Source organism: Carcharodon carcharias, chromosome 10 (genome assembly GCF_017639515.1).
Source record: "Carcharodon carcharias isolate sCarCar2 chromosome 10, sCarCar2.pri, whole genome shotgun sequence".
In the NCBI taxonomy this organism is placed as follows: domain Eukaryota; kingdom Metazoa; phylum Chordata; class Chondrichthyes; order Lamniformes; family Lamnidae; genus Carcharodon; species Carcharodon carcharias.
Window position 1 is genome coordinate 44,005,768 of NC_054476.1, and position 6,000 is coordinate 44,011,767.

Genomic DNA, 6,000 nt, shown 5'->3' on the forward strand with positions numbered 1-6,000 from the left:
AAACACTAGTGAATCAGTTGTGGTGCTGCTTGCAATAGTTAGTGAGAGTGATACAGGGTATTGTAAGGTTCTGTCTTACACGAGCTCACTATTGCAATACGCATCAGCCTTCCTAATATGTTAATATTGCACATACAATTTTTTTTAAACTTGCATTTACATCTGTTTCCTTTCAACCTGGGATTTGAAACAATACATTCTTATTAATGAGAATGTGGAATGGTTATTTCGGTTTTCCTTGAATGGGTGCAATATAAGTTTAGAGAAGACTAGTTCTAGTTCAAGTGACAGGCAAGTTACAAATATTAGAGTGCGGTCTCCAAGGCACATCTTCTAACACTGCTTTGCCCTTGTCTACTGTGTCTGTTACTTCTTCAAAGAATTATTTATTCTTTGGAATTCTCTTCCTCAGAGAATTGTAGAGACTGAGTCATTGAATATATTCAAGGCTGAGATAGACAGATCCTTGAACAATAGGGGAGTCAAGGGTTTTGGGGAACAGGCAGGAAAGTAGTTGAGGTCAAGATCAGATCAGCCCTAATCTCACTGAATGGCAGAGCTGGCTTGAAGCGATGAGTGGCCTACTCCTGCTCCTATTTCTTGTGTTCTTATTTCCAGGTTGGATAAGCATGACTTTTATTTTTTAAGCTTATGCTAACTATGTTATGTTCTTCTCTAGGTGTTTGGTTATCTTACCTTTTACGCAAAGCATATAATATCTTTCCTATTACTTATTCTAAACTACCTGGTCCAGAGAGTTTCCTGGTTTTGTTTTATCTCCCTTTCTGAAGATAGGAATTGCATTTGCTGCCTGCTAGTCCTCTGGCACTATTCCTTTCTCTATTGACTTTTTTTATATGGATACTCTGTCACATCTTCCTTAGCAGACAGATGGCACCGCTCTTTCAGTACTGCACTGAAAAGTTAGCCTGTATTTTCTTTATCAAAACTTTACAGTGGGGTGTGAACCTACCAGCACTTGACTCAGAAATGAATGCAATAGCGCTGAACTTAGGCCTGTGCGAGAGACAGAAGCATTGATTAATATTTACAGAATTAGAAGCAAGAAATGGCCTAGATTTTCCTGAAATAATGAGATTTATGAATTGGACTACAAATGTAGCCCTTTAGCATGCTGATCTCACTGCAGTAAGTTCCTCTGTATTTTCCTGCATTTGTAATTAAATACATGACACTTGAGGATGGCAGCGAATCAAAAGTAGTGCCACCATTTTTTCCAATAATTCCATGAATGCTGGATGTAATTTTTAAGTTTTAACATTATCTTTTAATATGGATCAGAAGTATGGCACTAATCCAAAATTCTTCCCTATCTTCTGAGTAGAATTGATCGGCCTGCTTCCATTTAAAGTGTGTCATGAGGGAGAGCCTACGGATGTGCTGCACCTGTTCTGTAACCTCTGACCAGCCGGTATTTAATCGTTTCAGCTATTTAATTTTATCAATTAGCTATAAAACATGATGCTATTAGGCCATCAGCACCATCATTTTTAAGCATAATTGGCAGCAGTGCTAAAGATGGCAAGAATCCAGCAAAATCACAATTGCCATATTTTTCAAAAGGGTCAGGGCTATGAACATTAGCTTTGCAGAACAGTTACAGGAAAATATGGGCACCATAAGTGATGTCACAAGTCACTTACCCTATAATTTCCTCTTTCTTTTGTGTCAGTAACAAGTCACTTACCCTATAATTTCCTCTTTCTTTTGTGTCAGTAAAAGGGGTTCAATGATCTAGGTGCTCCGGAAAAAGCTGGGCCAAAATCCATATTTAGAGAGATAAATCTGGCCCATCAAATGAAAGGCTATGGTTTATCATATGGTTTATTCAGATTTCCAAAAAATCCATTAGTGACCATAGGCATAAAGAAAGAACTTTATATAGTGCCTTTCACAACCTCAGGCCATTGCAAGACACTTTATTGCTAACAAAATGAATTGTAGCCACTGCTCTAATGCAGAAAACACAGCAGCATGTCACACAAGCAGAACTGAGGTTAATAATCCGATAATCTGTTATAGTGATGTTGGTTAAGGATAAATATTAGCCTGGAGACCAGGGAGAACTCCCCTACTCTTCTTCAAATAGTGCCACACAATCTGTTAAGTCCACCTGAGAGCACTTTAATGTCTCATGCAAAAGACAGCACCCACAACAGAGGAGCAATAATATGGCTGACAGCTTAGATTTTACACTGAAGTCTCTGGAGTGATGCTTGAACCCACAACTGGGGTCAGGTTGCTGACAGAGCCACAGCTGACAGACAAACAAAGTGCATGAAACTGGTAAGAAATAGTTTGAAAGATGTAAAGCAGCGAATACTTGAGAGCTACGGTATCAGCCCAAGGTGGGAGGTGTTGGAAGGAACACTGTGGATCTCAGTTTCTTCTTAGCAATATAAATGATCTCGATGTAGGAACCAATTATAAGTTACTAAATTTGTAAATCAACTGTAGTAAGGTCAGAGAATGCAATTTAACACTTTAGATTCAGATATGTTATGCAATTGGACAGACAAATGGCAAATGAAATTTAGCACTTGCAAATGGAAATTGTTGCTTATTAGGAGAGAAAAATATGCACAACGTTATATAATGGGAGGGACAGAATTAATGCAGAAGACTTTGACAGGGTGCTGGAAGTTATAGTATACTTCTTAGGTTCACTGTTCAGATGTAATAAAGCAGGTACATGGTCAGATCAATGAAGCATAAGTCTAAGGGTTGTGCTGAGGCTTTATAATGCACTGGTCAGAAAACACTTGAAGCAGGATGGGCAATTTTGGGTGCCACATTTTAAAAGCAACACAAATATGCTGAACTTAGTGCTGGGAAGAGCAACAAGAAAGCTCCCAATTCTAAGTAAAATATGTAATAAGGAAAAATTAAAGAAGCTTAAGCTCTATGGTTTGAAAAGGAGGTTTAGTAAGGGCTCTCTGAGCTATATAAAGGAATGCATGTTATAAATAAGATGAATTCAGACTCCAACATTGTTCAAGACAGTGGGACAAGAGGATATCAATCTAAATTATCTGAAAATACATTCAGTATATTCCTTAAGAGTTTCTTTACTCAAAGAGTGACAAACATTTCAAAGAGTATCAGGTAAGGTTGTGCAATTAATAACAAAAGAGGGGTTTAATATGCAATTAGATGCTAGGCCTGGTGATTTAGAGTACTAGATTGACCGGGCTTGGCCTAAATAGCCAAGTGGTTATGGTACTGGGCTTATAACCCCAAGATCAAGAGTTCAAATCTCACCATGGCAAACTATGAAACAATGTAACTTCATCTGAATAGGAACAGATGGAAATGTGTTTGTACTCAAGAGTTACTAGATTAACCAAATTGCCTTTTCTCACCTATGACTTTCTTAATAGTTGTGCAGCTGGATGGCCAGCATGCCAGTCTGGTGTAAATTAGATTCAAGGTCTAACATTGGACGGGCCTCAGCTGCCCATTCCAGTGTAGGGATTGCGTCTTCTGCCCAGTTTGCACCTGTAGCCGAGCATATAATAATTGCTAAACTATGACACCTTGAAGAAAAGAGGATGTTATCTAAGCCTTTTTCCACCAATGGCAGATGAGTCCCAATTACTAACTGCTGTGACTAAATCTAAGAGCCCTTGGTGGAATATAAATACAACTTTCAGTCTGAGATGAGAGGACTTTTGGATCAAATGCACTGAGAAATCTGTATATCACTCCAGAAACTACCACAGTGTGGGATTTATTGTGCTAAGGAAAGAAGGAAATGATGTGATTAACAGTGGGCGTCTATACTGATGTGTAAAAAAAGACACCTTGCATGAAAACATCAATCATTTTATTGAAATCTTAGACTTTCACATCTCTTAGATGCCTATTATAGTGTTATACTTATTTCTGTTTCAGGGATAGGTGAGTTGGATATGTAATACTCAATTAAATTGTATTGCAAGCTCCAAAGTTTGTAAATAGGTAATGTCTCAGGCAAATACAGATCTCTACATCTCTGTCCTATTAAGAGTAACCTGCCACCACTGTAAATGGAATTAAGCTTAAATTATTAATAAAAATAGATGTGAATGGAAAATATACAGCTATACCAGCGCACTCTTACCTAAAGTCTGATGAGGCAACAGTGGAATGCCAGGGTATTTGACTCAGCCCTCCCCTCCAATTGTTACAGGGTTTGTTTGAGGCAAAACCTCCTCCTACCCAACACAGGGATACCACAGGGGGCTGACTGACCAAGGGAGAGGTCCAAGGCTCAGTCTAGGAAAGGGTCAGCAGCTGTCACACCAAAAGAACAGGGGCATACCAGCCTGTTGACTGGTGGATGTGCTTTTCATTCAATATCCAGGTACCTGGCCTGGATACCCAATGATTTTGAATATTTTAAAGGTTTTTCAGTTCCCCTATAAAACACACTTCCAGGAGTCTCCTGGCAGGGATCCAGGCTTCCTCTCATCCAGACAAATGACAGCAAGAGCCTGCTCACTGGTGCTCACTTTGGGTTCTGGCAGGGTCACTCAGCTCCTGACCTCATTACAGCCTTTACCCAAACATGGACAAAAGGCCTGAACTCAAGAGGGAAAGCGAGAGTGACAGCCTCTGACATCATGGAGCCCTAGCAAAAATGAAGTCAATGCAAATCAGGGGCAAAGCTCTTCACTGGTCAGGGTCATACCTTTTTCTTTTACATGGCGTTAGGGGCAGAAGCAGCTGTCACAGTTTTAATATCAGGTTCTCTAACCAGTCCAATGCCCTGTTAGAGAACATGTGTAACTCCAGGATGTTGCCCTCAAAACTTTAGATGGGGACAAGATATTTTCAGTGCTCCACGGCTTGATGAGGGTTTCCCCAATTGCAGCCAGGCCAGGTTTTCAGGTGCCACATGTACAGCAGGTAACCACATGGGCCATGTCCAGCCCATATTCTATTCAGCGTTGTCCATATGCTCCGGGGCGGGGGGGTGGGGGGGGGATTGAAACCTGGTTATCTCTGTCCCAACATCTCAACAATGTGTTTATTTGGGAGGGTGTTTTCTGCCCAAGCTTTCCTCCAGATTTCATCAGTTTTATGGAGTTGGAGATGTTTGATTTGTGTCTAAAGGGGCTTTTGTGGACCCATGTGGCGAATTGGGGGGTCTTGAAGGTCCCTGTGGATGGTGAGGTCCAAACTACTGCTGATACAAGTTATTTCTCTGTGGGCAGAATTTTCCTGTTGGACGCCAGCGTGAAAAATGACATGCAGTGAACATTAGGTGAACATCCCGATGTCACCGTGCACCATCGCGATATTTCATTGGGCGGGCGTGCATTGATCTCTGATGCACGCCTGCCATTAATTTACGGGCCACTTAAGGCCCTTGAGGCACCAATCGACGGCGAATTTTGGGTGTCCGTGCAATCTTCGGGTGGGCACATGGGCGCAACGGGCAGGCAGGTAGGAAACATTTGTACAAACCTCATCCACGGGTGGGATAAGAGGGCTCAGTGGGGTTGTGAGTGTGCTCTGTCAAATATTGATGTTTCAAAGTTACTCATAATTGTATGTGTGATCTGCAATACTTCAAAAATGCATACCAGCTGCTTGGTCTGGACTCACAACATTCAGGTCAGTACTTTGCAGTGAGGAATCTTTTTTGGGTCTGCAGGTTTCAGGAAACCTTCCCTTTGCCTGGGAATGGGAGCTGAACTCTCCACTGGAGGCACCTCCTCTTAAGAGGCCAGGAGTGCACATTCTGCCTCCAGGGCAACCTCCTTTGGGAAGACAGGTGCAGTCACAAGGGGAGCAGGGCCAAGAGGTAGTCCAAAGAGAAAGAGGCTGCAGAAGAAGCCACTATCCTGCTGCCAGGGTATACAAGTGGTGAAGCAGCTACCTCAGTATGTCTGAGGTGCAGTGCCGAAGGAGGCTCCGTCTCTCAAGAGAGACAGTCAACTATATCTGTCAGATTATTGGGCCTGACATCTCGGCGAACTATGTTGGCAGGCA